The 19,576-nt window shown below is 45.8% G+C and overlaps 1 protein-coding gene across 9 annotated transcripts in view; it reads left to right on the forward strand.

Moving 5' to 3' along the window:
* LOC100118600 (protein rhomboid) overlaps positions 1–19,576 on the forward strand; it is a 167,623-nt gene that overhangs the window by 79,864 nt on the left and 68,183 nt on the right. For 6 of the 9 annotated variants that reach the window (XM_031922531.2, XM_031922529.2, XM_031922527.2 and 3 more), the window contains one exon: positions 6,130–6,157. The exons of the other annotated variants lie outside the window; for them this stretch is intronic. The gene's annotated coding sequence lies outside the window, so the exon portion shown is untranslated. The remainder of the gene's footprint in view (positions 1–6,129; positions 6,158–19,576) is intronic. 9 annotated transcript variants of the gene reach the window in all.

Raw genomic sequence — 19,576 nt, forward strand, 5'->3', positions numbered from 1 at the left:
ATGGGTGCTCGAAACTGTGAAATAAATAAATATCAGCGCGCCTGGATTGATGAAACATAAAACAATGGATATGGCATGGACACTTTATCGGTCTTTCACGACTGAAAAGCTTTTGACGTGCTTGTAAAATGCATTTCGGTGTTTACAAATTTTTGCGAAAAAAACGCGGAGAGGAAAAAGAGGAGTTAAAACAGAAATATTTCCAAAGCTGCTGCATGACGCGACGCGCACGACGCTTTGTTATCGCAAACCGATCGGGGCAATATATTTTCGAGTATACCATTGAAATTTTTCATACAGAACGTCATCCTACGGCAAGAGTTTAGATATTTTTAAAAGCCAGTGCCTGCAGCGTGTTGCCAATATCTCGGGTTCAATCTCCTCAAAATCCCCCCAAGAATAACAAAATAAACGTTTTCTCCTCACGATCTACATTATTTCAAGCCCCCATCGAAACATAACATTCTCCTCCCCGATGTACGTCGAAGACAGTATTAAAGATACACAGAAGCTCACAGGGCCACTCGCGACTGGCGATTTCCTTGGAAAATAGGAAAATCCAGAATAGTGCAGCAGCTCTCGTATCAATCGAAATAACGCTGCAGCGCAGCGCAAGCGTATTATCTCTGCGGTCGCGTCACGTCGTGCTTGTGTTTGCGGCACGTGTTGGGCTTCAATGCTCGTTTTCTTCGCCGTCTCCTTCCGGCTGACTGCAGCCGAGAGCGAGCGCGAGCATATCCTCTGCCTTTTCTCAATTCCCATCCGAGCGATCGTCAAAGTGCATCGGGAGACGTTCCCGGCGCTTTGCGCTGCGTCGATTAGATGGAGGGAAGACGTTCACTCTTGTTGCTCCCTAACTGCCTCAGTCCTATACCTTGCAAGAGTTCAACTACTGCAGTTGCTTCGTTGCGAGAACGGTCGAATGGCCTCACGCTCGGACTACCAGTTGCACTTTGCGCTTGCTCTAGTTAGTGTGTGCTGAGGGTCTGTTAGGGTAGATGCGCGCGTCGCGAAGTATGGATGTGCAACGTTTGATCTTCGAAACGAAAATCGGTATTTCTGACGATTTTAGTCAGCGAGCTTTTGAAAAAACGTAACTACTTTTTTCAAATAGCGTATCCAAGAACTGCAGGAGTATAAAAGAAAACAAGTTGAAATTAAAAGAACCTGGGATTTGTTTATCTTCGCCGAGATGAACAAAATTTCAGTTCTATTTGATTTCAAGGCACCGATGGCAAACTCTCCAAACACATTAAAACAGTAGTCAGCAGATGCGCAAGTGCTTCAGGTATTTCCTCCGCATTCAAAAGCGTTTACGGCCATAACAGACTCTGCTGCGCGAACGGCGAAGAGAAAAAGTCTCGAAACAACAAAGGCATTTCGTCGACAGGTTGTTTTCCGAGCTCCGAGCTGTGTACAGCCTCTACATTATAGTTCCGTCTCCTCCTGGTTCTTTATTCCGCCTTATTTCGCCTAACACTATCAGCCCGCGCGCGAGATAGCGGTGACGTTTTCTCATTCCTTTGTGCGACGCACTTTTCCTTCCCCTTTCCACTCCAAGCAGGGCCTCTTTTTATCTTCTCTCGCAGCCCCGTTTACCGTTCCTTTCCATCTCGCGGGTTTTCGCGAGAGCAGTGCGGCCCTGCATCGCGTGCGCAAATCGACGAATCGCTTGCGGGAAGGAAAACAAGCGTGCACTTCCTACAGGTAGATACACGGGAGACAAGGGCATACAGAGACTCTCGGAGAGCTTTTTTCGCGCTCGCGTGCTTTCCCGAGCGTAAGACAGGTCTCTTCCGCAGACGCGCCCGCGCTGCAAGGATAGCTCTCTCTCTCTCTCTCTCTCTCTCTCTCTCTCTCTCTCTCTCTCTCTCTCTCTCTCTCGCCGACGCCGCCGCCGCCGCGACCTTTCATTTCCGGGCGAGAACGTGCGTTTTCTGCTTTTGCGCTCGCGGGGAAACGTAATTTCACCAAGTAGCGGCTTTTTCTGCGAGAGCCCGCCCCTTTTTCGCGCGCGCGCTCATTTTCTTGTCACCTTTACGCGTCCTAAATAAGATTACCCCCGTGTCTGCCCCTTTCTCTCTTCTTCTCTTGCTTTCGCTCATCCTCTCTAGTCAGCGCACCGCTGCTGTCGCCAGGACGCTGGCATTACTCAAGACTCCGCGCGCGTACATTTTTCGACTCTCTCTCTGTTCGCGAAGTCGCGCGGCGCAGGCGCGTTAGACGCCGAGAGATTTACTAACGTCATAAGACACTTTGCGCGGGCTTTTTGTCGTGCACGGGAGGATCTTAAGTGGTGTGCACGAGAGCTTTTAATGCAAACTTTTCTTCTTGTCGTTCTCTGTGTATTATGCATAAGACTCTGTCTCTCTCTCTCTCTCTCTCTCTCTCTCTCTCTCCCTCTCTCTCTCTCTCTCTCTCTCTCTCTCTCTCACTACTTTTGCGCGCGTCAGTCGCAGGGCGCCTCGCTACCTTCTCAAAACAATAACTGTTTTTCCGCGCGGGTGTCGTTCGTTCGCGAAACGGTGTCGCAAAACTTTCGCTTCCGCAAATTTATCTCTCCTTTTTGTTTTGCCGACGAGCGTAGAGAGCAAGAGACGCGCTGAATGTCTTCAACTTTCTCGAGACCCGCGGCTGAAATGGGCAGGGCTAATTTTGGCAAAGGATAAATTATGCTATGTTCTTCTGGGCGATTCTTACTCGTTGTTGGAAATTGAAACAAAAAGTTCGTACTCGCTCACTGCTGTATAACAAAGTTTAAATCAGCTTCGTTCAACTTAAGTCGAAACAGAAATAGTCTTCTTCAAAATATTCCTGGTAAAAAAGGCAGCTAATTGGTGACGAAATCAGCTGACTGTAATTAATAGCGTCATCAATCAAGTTTATCATTTAGGATATTTCAATCTCCCTTATGTTATAAGGGAACATCTATTAATGAAAATGAAATTTGGATATGCCACGACGTGCAATAATCTATCATTGGACAGTTACAGGATTGAGAGTATCTGTACCATAGTTTCTAGTCAAATTATTCGCCATCTTTTCCCATCATAGAAGCGTCGAATGTATTCGAGATAACATTTTTTTTCTATATCATGAAAAACTTGCAAACTTAAATATTTCACCGACAAGTCGAGACACCAGCATCGCGCAAACTGCTCGCTTTCGCGTCAGCCGAAATTTAACAGCCAATTCGTTGCCCCCCCTAGTACATCAGCTACCCGATATTAGCCTGCTAGCCTGCACAACATTGCGCCAGGCAGAACATCCCATCAGCAGCCTTAATTCCATTTTCCCCGGTCCCATATCGACTGCGCGTCGTCGTTCGTTTTTCGTCATCGTCCCATCCACTCTGCTCCGTTAGAGCCGGGCTCGCGCGGCTGCCTCGCAGGGGTGTATTTCGCGCGAGTGCCTTATACATTTCACCGCCTCACTCTCCTGCTCTCTTGGACCGCGTAAATAACGTGCTCCCGCTAGAAAAGTTGCAGGCTGCGCAGTCAGGGGGCGATAAACCACTCTTCCGGGCTTCAGGCTAAAGTCGAGCGGAAAGCTATCGGAGCTGTTTTCCAGTTTTCGGCGAGAGCCGCCGTCGCGGGCTCGCCGTGTGTCTTTCTATGTCTTCCGATACTGCTGCCGTGCTGGTATAACGTATACTCCGCGAGGGTAGGTATATGGCACCGCAAGGCTTCCAGGGATATAAGGGGATACGCAGTCGAAGTCGATATATTTAGCGCTCTACATCGTTGTTTGTGTGGATACATGTTTATCCTTCACCATTATTATTTTTGTCATACCTCTCTAATAGCTTAATTTTAAACTCTCCGTGTCTCATGTCAGCGAAGATATTAAAACTGACTCGCGAGATAGTACGTCCAAAATCAAACTTTTTACCATTCGTTGTGTTACGGGGAGGGAGCGAGAGAGAGAGGTGCGTGGTCGGGGTTTTCGGTTGTACAGTCAAAGGGTCAAGCTCAAAGACGTGGACGGAGAAAGGTGCAGTCGGGTTTATTAGGAGAAAGAATAAGTCCGGCTTGACGTGTACTCTTGTTTATTCGTATAGGAAGAGAGAGGTGAGTGTCTTGGGTCGCTGCTCCCGTGGAACTAACTCGCGAGTCGCCCGCGCTCGGACAATTAGCCTCGCGACGACTCGTCATTTATGATAAGAAGGGCATCAGGTAGCATCCGCTCGGTTCATCCGAGCTCGCGATGCACCTTGACTGTTACCAAGCCAAACGTACGCTAGTGTGCGTACGTGACAGTTGTTTGAAAAAAGAGTGCCCGCAATAGAGCAGAAGATTTATGCTTTTTTATGCTTTGCTCGAATTCCTAGAGCTGCTTTCATCGTAAATAGCAGTATTTATTTTTTATCAAATTCTACATTCCGCTCGAGGCGTTCCGAAAAAAATGTGAAAAAATTCATACACTTCTGCCAATCGATTTCGAAAAAAATACAAAAATAGCAGCAGTACAGACTATAGGAAAACAAAACGAAATCGCAAACGAGATACGCGCGGAGATTTCGCAGCCGTCCATCAGCGACACTGCAGCGACGCGCAGAAGAAAATCCGCCGGCGGCAGTCTCTTCGCTTCTTTCATACTCGAGAATTCTTAGTCGGGCGGATAGTTGGAATTTCCGGCGGCGTGTGTAAGACGCTCGGCCGCGCGACGCTGCCTGGCGCGTCGAAAGACTGCAACGCTCGCCTCACACCGGAAGAGTCTATGCGAAGCGAGAGCGGAAACGCTTCGCTAGACTCGCGCCCGGAGACGGAAAAAGCTTGACAGAGACAGAGAGACGTTCCATCCGACTGTCGGTTGGCAAATCCCTTACCGACCCCCTATACACACGACCTCGAAACGAGCAGCAGCAGCCCGAAGAGAAATGGAAGAAATTACCAGCGATGATTTACGAGGCTAAGAAAGCAGCGAGTTTCGCGCGCTCTCTCGCGAAGGAAAGAGAAGCGCGTGAATCTTTCGCGAGAATCCAAAAGTTCGCGCGCGCGCGCGCGCGAGAGAGAGAGGGAGAGAGAGAGAGAGAGAGAGAGAGAGAGAGAGAGAGAGAGGACAGCGCAGCGGTTGGCCCAACGCGCATAGCTCCGGGTATATTTCTTCCTTATTTGGACGGATGTTATTTGCCGCGGGCGAAATTATATGAGATACGTCGACGAAATTTTCGCGGCTGCGCGCCGCCCCGGCTATATGCGTAGTTTCCGGAATTGGAAATTTCATATTTTACCGGCGTTTCGGCTTGTTTTTTTCGCACTCCTGTTTTTCGCGTGCCCGCATACCCTGTTTTCGCGAGATAGAGTTTCGAAACGCTGGAACATCAACCCCGCGTACGGATATGCGAATAATGTTCGAAAATAAGAGCAGCAGAAGCGAGCTTAAATTTCTTGAGGCACGGTTGGTCGCTCGCGTGCTCGTGTACGCGCGACCATTAGAAAGCCATTTAAATTTCAGAGCGAGTACAATATTTCAAGCATGGCAGCGACGCAGAAGAGGCGAAAGACTCCTGTAGAGACGCCGGAGCATCCAGTATAAGTGACTTCGCAGTTGTATATTATTGTTTTCCCAAAGTTTGGGGAATTCACGTCTGAATTACAGAAAGTTTCGGCATAATTAAAGGGGGCAAAACGCCGCCGAAAAGTCCGCATTATTCTATTTCGTTTCATTACACAAATTTCGCGCAGCCAACTCCAGCACGGCGGACTTTGCGCTGGAACGAGGGGAATGAAAGGGAACAGAATACACCAGAGAGGCGCGCACGAGCGCGCGGCTACAGCAACGCCGGCGGAATCGCTGGTGGCGGCTCGCTGCAACGCGGCAATTAATTAATTGTTCAAACTTTTAACTTAATCGTTTCCGCGGTGCCGTGTTCTTATCTCCATTACGGATTCTCTTTTCTTTCGCGGCCTATATCGGATCGCCGACGCCCGGCTCTCTTATACGAAAGCTTGCGAGATTATCCCGGAAAATTAAGTGGGATGCATTTTTTTCGAGCCCAGTCCGTTATCTCCTTCGCAGTGCGCTGAATGCCGAAACTTTTCTTAGAAATGTTATTGCGCGTTTTCTGAAATTTGTATGAATTTAGCTTAACTAAATAATAATTAAAATATCTATTTTCTGTTTCAGGTGAGCACGAAGTGATTTTATATTCTGAGTGAGTGGAATTTTTATTTTTACATAATTTTTAATGAAATTTTCGAAAGTTAAAATGTAGATTATTTGAACGCCGAAAAAGCTCGTTTCACCCGGAAAAAATCCATGGCGCAAGCTTTCGATGAAATGAAGTCTAGTGGAAGCGTTTTCAGGCCCTTTATATCGACAAGGCTCTCGATACCGTAAAATTGGCATTTCCGTGTATTTCAAGGGCTGTTGAGCATCTTCCAAAACGTACAGCCCGAATCGCTCAACATTCGCAAAATATATTGTTCGATTACTTCGAGTGCATGCAGCAAATTGTTAACACAATTAATCACCAAGTAAAATTTGTGCATTCATCGTGTTTGAAATTCGATATTAACAATCGCGCGTACGCTTCTCGATTCGATCGAAATTTATTGTATTTATTGGCAGATCCCGTTGACGTTCATCGACTAGAGTGAGATATTAGATTTGAACGGTGTCGGATAAAGCCGAGATTTAATACTATGAATTTAAATAATATGCGACAAAAATCGATTCGCGCGATAACCTATATTCCTATCGTGTTCAAGACAAACGCTGTTTATCCGGGAAAACGGTTGATATCTTCACAAATATTAGGCCCGACGTATTAGGAGGAAAGAAAAGCAGCGAAAGCACACTGCGCAAACAAGCCTCGAAAAGCACTAGCCGCGTATCCCCTCGAGCGACGATACGCACGGCTTCTTCCTGTTCCATCGGCGGCGATGTTGTTTGGAGCCTCGTGTAAACAAGCCCTCTCGCGGTGCGTGCAAATACGAAGAAAAAGCAGCAGCAGCGAGCGGGCAAACAGAGCCAACTCTCGGAAGCCATAGAGCCCGGCGTGTATACCTTCGCGTCGCCGTTAAAACCGAGCGCGCAGCGCACAGTGTTGCGTAACACTGCCTACACGGCTATATAGGTATACGCGCGTTCGCATTATGCTCTAGCTGTGTAAGGCAGAAGCAGAGCTAAGCGAGAGAAGAACACGGTCGAAAAGGGGTAGGCGAATATAAGGGATGATAACGAGGGAAAAGAGTAAAGGTACCCGCCGCGTGCACTGATACCCCCTGCGAAGAGAGAGAGAGAGAGAGAGAGAGAGAGAGACTGCACATGCATATAAAGTCTCACGTTACCCTCCCCACGCTATACCTATAGACACGTGCGTGTAGGGGGGTGCGCGCATCGTTGTAGCGCTCTAATGGCGTCGAGCCATCGGAAATAATTCATTTTCAATGACCACTCCTCGTTAACGCACAGCCCGCCGCCGCCGCGGTCTCGTTAATTCTCGCTCACTTTGCTCCCTATCTATCTCTCTGTGATGTCTCCGCGCCTCTAGCGCCCTCTCTATCTTTCTCTCGAGTTCGCTCTTCGCGCCCGCCATCCCTCATTTTTCCTCGCTTTTAACGCGGCTTGGCGCTCAGCTGGATCCGAATAATTATTGCAGTTGTTGCGCGAGCCTCCTCGACGTGCTTTAGTTTTCCGCGAAGGACTTTTTAAATCTGCAGGGCTCGCACGATGCTTTGTTACGCGGATAACCGAATTTCCACGTTTTTTACGCTTGCCACGAAGCGCGTAATATTCCGGGAAAATAGAGCGTGAGGATAAAAAACGGGGGAATATATCGCTGAATCGATCGTTACTCTCTCCGTGCGTCTCGTCAGCGCAGCCCGTCGCGCATCAATTAATGACGGCGGCTTTGCTCTCCCGCGTATCTCTCGCGAGTCACGCGGTGCAGCGGCTTCGCCGCGAAACTGCCGACTCATTTGGATACAGAGAGATGGGTACTTTGCTCCATTTTCCTCTGCACTCACACACGCGCGCACACACAGAGAGAGTCGCGCTCCGTATCAATTTTCCACTAATGGCAAGCTAAGAGCATAACGAGATCGGAGAGGGCCGCGAAGAGTGTCTTTGCTGCGGCGCATAACGCAGCTTCCAAGGGAAAGATGGATAAATGGATTGCACACGCGCGAGATGATGCGGCGCGAGCGAGCCGAGTGTATAGCGTAACGAACTTATGACATTGTATGTCAGCGAGCTTAATAAGGTAGCGAGAGAATCAAGCCTGATGCAAAGCCCGGCCCGTTATGCGCATTATGTATGTATATTGCCCGGGCAAATACATCACGTCGGCTGCGCCTGCGCACACTCCGACATTAACTTGCCGCCGCTGCTGAGTGCATTTAAATGCCGCCTATGTGACTGCGCTATGCGTCGGGGCTGTCCGGGCAAGTTTGCGCTTGCGATTACGAACGCACATGAACGCGAGGTGCAGTATGGCTCGGCTGAGTTTTTGCTTTTTTTTTGGCGAGACTATTCCTATGTATAGATCGGCACATCGTAGGTGTAACCCGGCCGCGCTAACGCATTTGACGCTGTCGTTCTGCGTATTATACCCCCGACGCTCGCGTCAATCGTGGCTAACGAGATTAATGCGGGGATTAGCCGCAGGGGTTAGCGGTGGACGCGCGGATTAAATTCAATTCGATCGGCAGGATGCGAAGTAATCGTTGGCGAAGGGAGATCCAATCGGCTTTGCGCGGCCGACGGTCGAGTATATGAAAACCGGCCAACAACCGCCAATTTATTTCGATGCGACGCGTCTCTTCGCGGGAGCCTCATCGTCCTCGCGCTGCAGACACGAGAGAAGTTTACGTAACGGAATTCAATGGCCCCTGGAGAGCGGCGTGGCCGCGCGCAAACAAATATCCATTCGGGTTGAGCCAAGAGTCTCTCCTAATCTCATTTCCTTACCAAACAGCCGCGTTCCGTCTCGACTGCGCAGATACTGAGCAGAGTGTAGTGGGTAGCGCGCGTCCTCCCTACGCTGAAGACGGCCGTTTCAAGCCAACCGCAAAAGGCGAGCCGAGCGTAGCAATGCCCGCGAGCCATTATTTATGGCCAAGTGCATCCTCGAGGATGTTTCGCGGATTCTCAAGAGTCGCTCCCCGACCCTTGTAACGTCCTCGAGCGCGGCTGGGCTATATAGCGATCCCGCCGAGTCGGTATTGCCCCCCTCGCTGCTGGCGCTATGCTCCCCTTAAAACCTACCTACCGAGACAGACGTCAGTGTGTACAAGGCCGAAGCGAGTCTCAAAGCTCCGTAAAGTCGGAAAGCTGCGCGGCGTCGGCTGGCTAAGACTTGGTTATTCTGGCCGCAGGAGCTTCGCCCGCTCAAATGGGATTCGCTCTCGTCGCGCGGCTCAAACCGCCTCATTTCTCTTGCTCTTTCGTCGTTTGCCTCGCCGCTCCTATACTGCAGCGATCCGCCGCGCGGCGACTCTGTTTTATCTCCTATCCCCTTATGCGACTGTTATATTTTTCTGCGTATTATCCGAGCCGGGCGCATTCCTTTACTCGCGCGCATGTATTTATCTTTTATCATATATCCCGAGCGTTTCTCCTATTCTGTTTATACTTCGTTACTCGCCCGACTTTTTTCTCAGCTGGAGCAGTCCATCTCTCGCACCTTTTTCGAGCTTTTTGCTAGCGTACGTCATCGGAAATTCTCGCGAGCCCGGGGCGCAACTTCCTTTTCAATTATAGACGAGGACACCTCGAAATGAGACTTGGAGCTCCATATTAGAAAAAGTAGCTCGATCGACCCGGAAACTTCGATCAACCGTCAACTTTCGCCGAGCTGCAGGATATGCGCTACGTTATACGCTACATTCACCGGCTGCCACGGGGTCGAAAAAAAACTCGATTTCCGCGCCAGCTCAGCTTCATGAATACATCGCAGATGTCGCCGCGTCTCGCGCGTGTGCGTGTGCCCGCTCTCTTTTTTTCCTCTTTGCCTACGTGCATAATCCTCTCGTTGCTCGATTTTCTCTCCTTCCATCTTTGGTCTTTCCTCTTTTATTGCGTATAATCTCTCTTTTCATCGTCGCACTCGTTTATTTTTCCAGCGGAGGGAAAATATTCCACGTTACGCGCGGGAGGTAGGTTATATATCGAAACGTAAAAGCGAATTAACGTCGGCGCTCCGTTGATTTAAGGAGTAGCGGTGCGGGTATGGCTTTCGCAGCGAGCTTGCGGAAGCTCGTCGCGCTGCACTTTGCGATATATCTTGGGATTATTCGGCGCGCTTTGTCCCCGAGACAACAGGTATGCCAAGTTAACAGGTGACTTTTCGCAGACTGCGCGCGAGAAAACAAACTCTGGGACATGTTACTCCCCGCGCGCGTACGTATAGTTTCGTCGACTTGCGGCGTGTAGTCTAACGCGCGCGCTAGCAAACTCGATTTCGCAAAGTTCCCGCGACGACGTGGAATTTTCCGTCGATTGCGATGGAAGCGCGGAAAAATTGTTGCTTTACAAAGCTGGCTATACTCATCTACAGATAAGGAGACTCCTGACACGGCTCGGACGCGGATACTGTAAAATTAAGCTCGAAAGGTCTGCTCTCGGAAATCCGAGTCCGACTCTCGGCTGCGGTTTCAGAGGGTGGCGCCTTTGATGCATAAACGACGGCGTGGCATCGTCGCCTGCACGCACGACAAATTGAATCAGCGATATAATAACGAAGCGCGGTACCTCTTTTAAGCCACGGCATAATTGTGCGGATTATTTTCCGCGTCACGGGAACCGAGCGAGGGAAAGACACGCGTTCCGACGGGAGATTGCGGTTACTTACTCCGTTACTGCTGCAGCAGCGCTGGGGAGTTACGCTGTGTAGCGGGAGAGAGAGAGAGAGAGAGAGAGAGAGAGAGAGAGAGAGAGAGAGAGAGAGAGAGAGAGAGCGAAAAGTAAAGGGGAAGAGAACTCGGCGTCGGAAGTTGGAAACATCTCGTCGTCTCGCCTCGCGTCATCCGACGTTTAGAGCGCGAGCGAGAGGGAGAGTTGAAAAGGGGCCGCCGCCGCCGAGCGGTGACGCTCGGAAAGTGTATACTGGGACGGTATACTTATGGATAGAGCTATATATGTGTATAGTTGGAGAGTCGCGCCGGCACTTGGCTGGCACATATACATATATACTCGGGCTGCCTCTGGTGAACTTGAAAAGAGGGACGAGAGACAGGACAGCAAGCACACAGGAGCGCGATATAGGTATAGGCAGCTACGCGGAGGCACGGTAATAGGAGGGAAAGTGAGAAAAGCTTTTGCGCAAAAGGGGGAAAAAGAGGCGAGAGAGAGAGAGGGACTCCACTTGCGGAATAGGAGGGAGAGGAAGCGAGGCAGCGGCGGCGTCGGCGGAGATAAGAAATGGCGGAAATAAAGCGGATAAGAGAAGAGAGAGAGAGAGAGCGGATCTTCCTGCTCTCTCTCTCTCTCTCTCTCTCTCTCTCTCTCACGGAGGATAGCCCGCCGGAGGGAAAATAAAGAGAGGAGAGCGAATAAATAACCGGGCGCGCGCGGCGGTAGATTACGCGGAAAGAAAACAAAGGGGCCACGTCAATTAGACGCGAGCGCGAGAAGAACGTGCAGCGCGGAGCGAGAGGCGAAGAAAAGAAGGAGTGCGCTGCTCGCACAAGATGGAGAAAGAGAGAGAAAGAGAGAGAGAGAGAGAGAGAGAGAGAGAGAGAGAGAGAGAGAGAGAGATAGAGAGAGAGAGAGAGAAGTACTTGGTTTTCGCTGTGTGTCGTCGCCGCAGCGCTCCAGCGAAGCCTGTCAGAGACAAGAGTCGGCAAGATAGGCCAAGCAATAGAGAGATATCCTTGACATAAAACCTACTTGCAAACCACCTATACCATCACGTGCAGGACAGTCCATAGTTTATTCTCACTGTGTTTCCTACTCGAAAATTTCATTTGTTAATTTTTTATAAACAATTATTATCAAAAAATCGCGTTTTTTTCGTTTTTAGGCACGACCCGCGACACGGAAGTGCCTTATAGTTTCGTGTGCGAAAAATGTGTGAGATGCGATATCTCAGGCAATTTTCGACCGATCGGGCTGAAATTTTAGGAGAAGTCTCCTTTTGCAAAAGCTAAAAAACTATTTTTTTTATCCCGATCCTCTACGTCGTTTTGAAATGCGGACACAATTTGTTCGATTTTTAAGCACTTTTTTAATACAAATTTTCCTGTGATGCGATTATCTCGGAAAGACTTTGATCAATCGGACTAAAAATTTGTGTGCGAACTCCCCTCGTAATACTAAGCTGACAGATTTATTTTGGGCTTGATCCTGCACGTATACGCAGAATGCGATCACCTCCAAAAATCGCTAAAAACTGTTTTTTAGCTCTAAGTCGAATTCTAAGCATTCTACAAAAAAAGTTAAAGGGAAAAGTTATAGATCTTTGAAAAATACAACTTTTTCCCATTAACATCAAATCATGAAAATGCTTATAACTCGAGTTTACAGCCCAAAATCGATTTTTTACAGCTAAAACCAATTATTTGCCATAAAACATTATGGATTTACATTTTACATTAAAATGTTAAATGTAAAACTTGTAAACATTTACAAAATACAACTTTTTACCGTGGCAAACATTATTTTTAACACTTTTTGATATACACAATTTTTGATACATAAATTCAATAATAACTTCGGTGCAACATGCCCCATCCAACCCAATTATTTTCAGCAATTTTCCTATATTATTAAAAGCTGAAAGTTATATTTTGGCCTTTATCTCATACATATATACAAAATTAAACCACTTTTTTAATTACATTATATAAAATGCATAATTTATGAAATACGTAATCGCCGAATACAATCCGTGTAACTTGGCATCATATAACGACGTACGCTATATTAATTAAATCTTTTAAGCTGAATCAGTACAATTCACTTTCAAAATTCAAGTGTATATACTGAACTAGAAAAACCTAAACTCAATAAAGAAAATTGCTTAGATTGAAGAAAAGCTCTAAGTAGCTTACTACATCCCTCTAAACTATGCTAAATACCTAAACAATCAATTTTCTAATATTCTAATGGAAATCCTGCAAACGAAATATCATCCTTTTGTTTACTTCCTCTTGAAAACTGCGATACAAAAGTGTTGTATTATTTATCCGAAATTACAATAGAATAAAATTAAAATAAGATATATTTTAAGAATATCTACAAACAAAAATAAATAATTGATACAAATACAAATAAATAATACAAAGAAGCCGCGCGTGGCGCGCTAGTTTTATTATTATAAAATGTAAACTATTGAAGCACTGTTAATAGTGTCAATGGATGAATTGTAGAGAATTGAATTACGAAGAGAATGAGAGGTGGATCGAGCCGATTGGACAATTAGAACCGGAGAAATCAGCACAAATCACTTATCACAGCAACACATATTTTAATGCCAATGGTTAGACCGCGATCTTTTAATTCTCCTATTTTATTAGGACTGTCGTGTATGATGCATACAAAATTTTCGGCACGAGGACTCCTACAAATTCCGAAACTGTTCGATTTGAAAGTTCTATTGTGAACGATCCGGATACATTCGATTTGCTTTCCGACACGTATTTACAGTTTGTTTATGATAATGCAGATCACAACACTGCGACAATTGATGGTCATAACACCTTTCATTGTATGAGCGGTATCGTGTGCGTAACACCATCTTCCTCCGCAACTTTTAACAGCACTATCCCTCGTTTAAAAGGCGCGCTACCGAAAGCAAGCACCACTTATGGTTTCACTCGGCTAACTGATTTCCAAAATAACAAGCCTTTTACATTAAGTAGTGTCGTTGTGCGTGATTGGAAAAACACAGATAGTATGAATTTTTCAATTAAAATCGAACCGATAGATTTATTATATTTTTACGGCAAATATACCTCACCAAAAAGCACGCCTACTTAGCATGGGTTAATGAATACTTTTAATACTCATAATACAGATTATTGCACAACGAGGGTCATTGCTTTACCGTTTATACAAGAGCCACCAAGTAATCATAGCACAATTTTAACCGCATTAATTGATGCCTGGCAGAGAGCAAACAGAAACAATCAGACACTCTTTCGTTTTGCCACTGTATATGAAAGCCAGTGAAATTGTAGCTTCTATAGATGCTCACAATGATCCACACAATCTACTGTGTTATTCCTCGTTTAGGATGTTTTCACCTGGCTATGTCATTTCTTGGTGCGATTAGAAATATAATGACAGGTAGCGGTCTGAAAGAGTACTATTTATGCAGAACTATCAGCTGATAAAGCTTTGAGTGGTCATGCATATTCTAGGTCTGTGAGAGGGCACCTTTTAGTACAAGCTACCCTTGCCACTATAATTCTTAATAAAATTCAATTCGAAAACGATGAAAACAAATTTTTTAGATGAAGGTCTCAAAAAAATCGGAGAAGAAAATTTTCAAACTTATTTGCGTAATCCTGCAGTTAAACAGATTAAAGAAAAATTCATAGCTACCATAGATCTTTTAGAAAATCAGGGGCCTACGAGCCAACTGTGGGTATAGTATTTTAAAATTATTTGTTTACTGCAAAGATACATCGATGCAGAGAGATCCGGAGATTTTGAATCGCATATAAAAATAGTGCAGCTAATGACGCCATTCTTTTTTGCCTCAGGCCACCACTTATACGCAAAAGCTTGTCTATTATACATTCAGCAAATGCTTAATTTAAAAGAAAGTATGAATATAGTTGAATACGATAAATTTTGTAAAAAAGGATTCCATACGATAAGGCGGTCGAATCGTTTTTGGTGTGGTGTGTGGTCGGATATGACGATCGAGCAAGTGCTAATGCGAGCGATTAAATGTAGTGGTGGCTTAACACATGGCCGTGGACTTACAGAGAATGTAATTGGGAAGTGGGTCTTATCAAGAGTTGCTGTTTTAGAAGTTAGCAACGCGATGGAGTTGTTTTGCAATATAACGTTATCTTTGTCTGAACAACACGTCGATAATCGTGTTTCCCGAAAATCGTCGGCATTTATTCCGGAGTTATTGGTGACTTGAAAACTGTCAATTGCCACAGGGCATATGAAATAGGAAAAGCGTTAATGGATAATACATCTAATAAAAAGTTAACTGACATAAAATATAAAAGAAGCACCAAAGTCGTACATCTAGCGGCTGCGAATTCTACAATCAAAAATGCAGCAAACGAAGAAGTATACATATCGCCATTATTAATTTTTCAAAAAATTTCTTTAAATATTGAAAGCCAAAGCGATATAAAAGAGTACGCAAGTTCTTACGAGTTATCTCCAATACCTTTATCTTTATTCGATGAAAATGGTATGCGAAAAACTACAAAATCAACTTTTTATTCAAATTTTAACGCTGTATACGCAATACCATTAACAGCAAGAATAACGCATATTGTTGACGGCGGATTTTTGTTGCATAAAGTTGTATGGCAAAATAGCATTAACATTGATTCTATCGTAAGCCATTACGTTTCATATGCACTTAAACATTATGCTCTGAATAGCTACATAATTTTTGACGGTTATCCCGAGGACGAAGCATTGGGGACTAAATCTGTTGAGCGTTCGCGTAGGCAAATGAAAAACATCGGGCGTGAAATTGTTTTTGATAAAAACACAACGATTACTGTAAATCAAAAGCAATTTCTCAGTAATGGAAAAAATAAGTAGAGGCCTATAGATTTTATTTGCGTATCATTAAATGACGCCGGATTTAGAACTAAAATTGCTCCTGAAGACGCCGACAGAACTATAGTGGCTACTGCAATCAAAAATGCTCGCCTAGATACAGAAGCAACAGTAGTTATTGTAGGCGAAGATGTAGATTTACTTGTTATTTTTTCGCAGCTGGCAAACAATGTTTATAATATTTATTTTCGGAAAGAAGGAAAGGATGCAAAACCGCATGAATTTTATAGTAGTAGTAGTTTTAAATATGAAAATGTACAAAAAATAGTTGCATTCTCGTTCATGCAGTAAAAAGGGATGTATTGATGCTTCCTGTACGTGTAAGAAATACGGTTTGCGATGTACGAATCTTTGTGTGCACTGTCAAGATACGTGTTACAATTTAGTAATAAATAATGATATCATTATTTCGGAAGATGATTGTACATCCGAGGATGAAAGGGACGACTTTATGTCGATACCAAATATTAATTTTGGCATTGAAGAAGCAGATTGCGATGAACCTGTTAAAAAAAGAACGATTTGCTAAAGCCTACATGTAAACAGATTTCATAATTAGTTTTAAGTAAAAATGTAGCGTATAGAACAAATATTTGTACACTTATTTTGTAAAAAATAAATTACTTTATTTTGTAATAAAAAAGCTGCTATCATGCAAAAAACATACAATACCTGCTTATTCCTTCATCACTCATAAAATCTGAGTTAAGAATCAAATACCTCAGTTTCCGATACCCTAACATCAAAAAAAAAAAATCAATAAAATATCAGCAGTAGACGCTGAGATAATTAATTAAAAAGAATTATAAGTTGCGCGCAGCGCGCGCGTATTACTATATATACCTTTCCCCTCAGCTCCGGAGTCCCCCCACCACTCGACCGCTCTCGCGCGCTCGGCCGTTTTTCCTAATGTTCGCAATAGTGTTTCACCCACTTAAACGCGTTTTATTGAAAAATCAGAATAGACGTTTTGTTGCTGTTCACGTCTACTTTTTAAATCCGTTTTCTAAATTTCATCAATCGTACGACCTCAAACGCATCCAGCCCTCCGCGAAAATATTGCAAAAAAAAATTCAAACGGGGATTGTGCAAAAACTACTAATCCGACAGAGTCCAGGTTTTGCACACATAAAGTAGACATGAATAGCTACTACTATGCAAAATTTCAGTTCTTAATATTAAAAAATGGCAGAATTATGCATTTTTTAAGAAAACGCTAAATTTTCCGGTTTTTCTCCGGTTCTAATTGTCCAATCGGGTCGATCCACCTCTCATTCTCTTCGTAATTCAATTCTCTACAATTCATCCATTGACACTATTAACATTGCTTCAATATTTTACATTTTGTAATAAAAAAACGAAAAAAACGCGATTTTTTGATAATAATTGTTTATAAAAAATTAACAAATGATGTTTTCGAGTAGGAAACATAGTGGGAATAAACTATGGACTTTCCTGCATGTGATGGTATAGGCGGTTTGCCAATAGGTTTTATGTCAAAAAATCAATCATTTGAAGCTCTATTGCTTGGCCTAAGAAGTTAGTGTAATCCGCTCGCCGACTCTCCCTCTCCCTCTTTCCCTCTCTCTCTCTCTCTCTCTCTCTCTCTCTCTCTCTCTCTCTCTCTCTCTCTTTCTCTCCGCGCCGGGATGAATGCAGTGCGCGCAGCTTTCTGGAAGCGCGAAGCCTCTTTCCTATACGTATATCTATACCTCCAGCCCACACTATCTCTGTACGTACAGTGAGCGCAGCGGATCGATCTTTTAATTATGGCGGAGCCTGCGAATGAATGGCGCTCGAGACTCACTCCGCGTTGACGTCTCTTTTTCTTCGGATGAGTGCAGTTTCTCTTTTCTCTCTCTCTCTCTCCCTCTCTCTCTCTCTCTTGCGGATGGAGAATTCGAAATTGAATCAGATCGATCGCAGCATGCACGCTTTGACTCCTCGCGCGTCGACTTTCGCGACGCCGGTGCAGGCGACGAACGAACCGGCTCAAGACGACGAAGTAGGGAAGGGGGCTTGCGGATCTCGCCTCCTGTGGGATGAGCGCGCAGTCGATAATTACCTACTTCGTTAATTATCGAACTGTCTGCGAGAGAGAGAGAGAGAGAGAGAGAGAGAGAGAGAGAGAGAGAGAGAGCGTGCGGCCCCGCCGGCTTTGGCTCCGACTCGTTCACGCGATCGAAGCTTTTGTCCTTTGAGATTCGAGGCTATACGCCGGTGTGGTGGCGGCCGCTGCGGATGGATCAACTGATCCCTTTGAAGCATCCCGCTCTCCGAAAGCTGCTAATGCAGGAGTCTCTCGCCCCTCTCTCTCTCTCTCTCTCTCTCTCTCTCTCTCTCTCTCTCTCTCGACGTCACGTCCGATAGGTACTCCGAGAATCTTCATCTCCCGACGCTCTTTCACGCGCCGGTTTGTACCTCGGCTCGAGCTGCGGTCTATAATTAAGCTTTGAAGTCGGGATGATCAAGCGGAGGGAATTTTATCGCTGTATCAGAGGAATTGAAGCCGTGCACATCGGACAACTTTTACAGATTTCGATCGGAATTACTACTTCGGTGTATGCAGTTCTCAAAGCTTCTAAAATCGAGCCAAAATTATGGAAGTATAAAGCGAGAACGCGGGGTTGCATAGAAAGCTCGCCTGTATAAATTTCGACCCGCTTCGCAGTAGTTTGAAATCGAAGATGGATATAATATTTACGCGAACGGCGTACAAACTTGCTCGCTCATTATAATTACGTAACGTGCGGTACACGCGATACACGAAAGCCGACTCCAAAGTCAGCAGAAGTTGTTTGTTGCTAAACGCCTACTCGCGTCGGTAAACTTGCCGCGCGAAATCGAATTTCCGAGAAAAAATAGCAGAGCACGAGCGCGCATAATACGCCTGGATTTCAAAAGCCTGCCGCATTCTAAGGCAAATCCAATAAAGTTCGGGTTCGGTAGCGGGATTCCCGCGGAAATCGCATAAACAAAGCGAAGCTGACGAATGGCTTTACAACTATGAGATGCATATCGCTCGCGGGGAAGGGAAGCGGCCACGGCGGCGGCGAGAAAATTACGCGCATAGTTTCATATCGGCGTGTACGGTCACCAGAATGGGGCTGATTTGAAATAGAACGGGAGGAGGGTGAGAGAGAGAGAGAGAGAGAGAGAGAGAGAGAGAGAGAGAGAGAGAGAGAGTGAGAGAGAGAGGGGAGATTTAACTTAGTGCAGCTGCAGCTTTGTTCACGCGCTCGCACATTCGCCATATAAGTTTCGACCGCTCGAGATTTGCGAAACACTAGAGGCGATCCCACTCGGAAAATTTCTGCGCAGTTCCGAGTGCTCCCGGGGGTTTGTCGCAATAGTCCGGTAAAGGGAGTATGTGTGTGTGAGAGAGAGGGAGCCGTCATTGACCTATGGCGAAACCGCTCAACCGAATACTCTCATAGTCTTCCTCCGCAGCTCTCTCTTCCTCTCTGTCTGGCTCGCACGTATATAGAGAGAGTCGGCGCACCACACCGCGTTCAAGGGCTAGCCGCGTTTCCGCGAACGCCGCGACATGAGGGCGCGCAAGGTAAACTTAATTAACTCATTCGCAATTAAGCGTGACCCGATACGTGAATTATAGGCCGGCGCTTCCGAGCATAATCATCCGGGAACTCTCTCTCCCTCGTTGCTCCCCAGAGCCCCGCAGCCGCCACCTCCGACGTCAATGAGCACACTTGCGGTTTCGCCTTTCTGTTGACGTGCGTTACTATCTTCTGTGTCTCGACACCCGCTGCGGTGTATTTTCGATGCTGCAGTAATTACGATACACCGCCGAGCCCTGTACACGTCGCTCGTTCAAGGGGATGTATCCCTTCGAATGTCACTCACACTG

The sequence above is a fragment of the Nasonia vitripennis genome, chromosome 2 (assembly GCF_009193385.2).
Source record: "Nasonia vitripennis strain AsymCx chromosome 2, Nvit_psr_1.1, whole genome shotgun sequence".
Taxonomy (NCBI): Eukaryota; Metazoa; Arthropoda; class Insecta; order Hymenoptera; family Pteromalidae; genus Nasonia; species Nasonia vitripennis.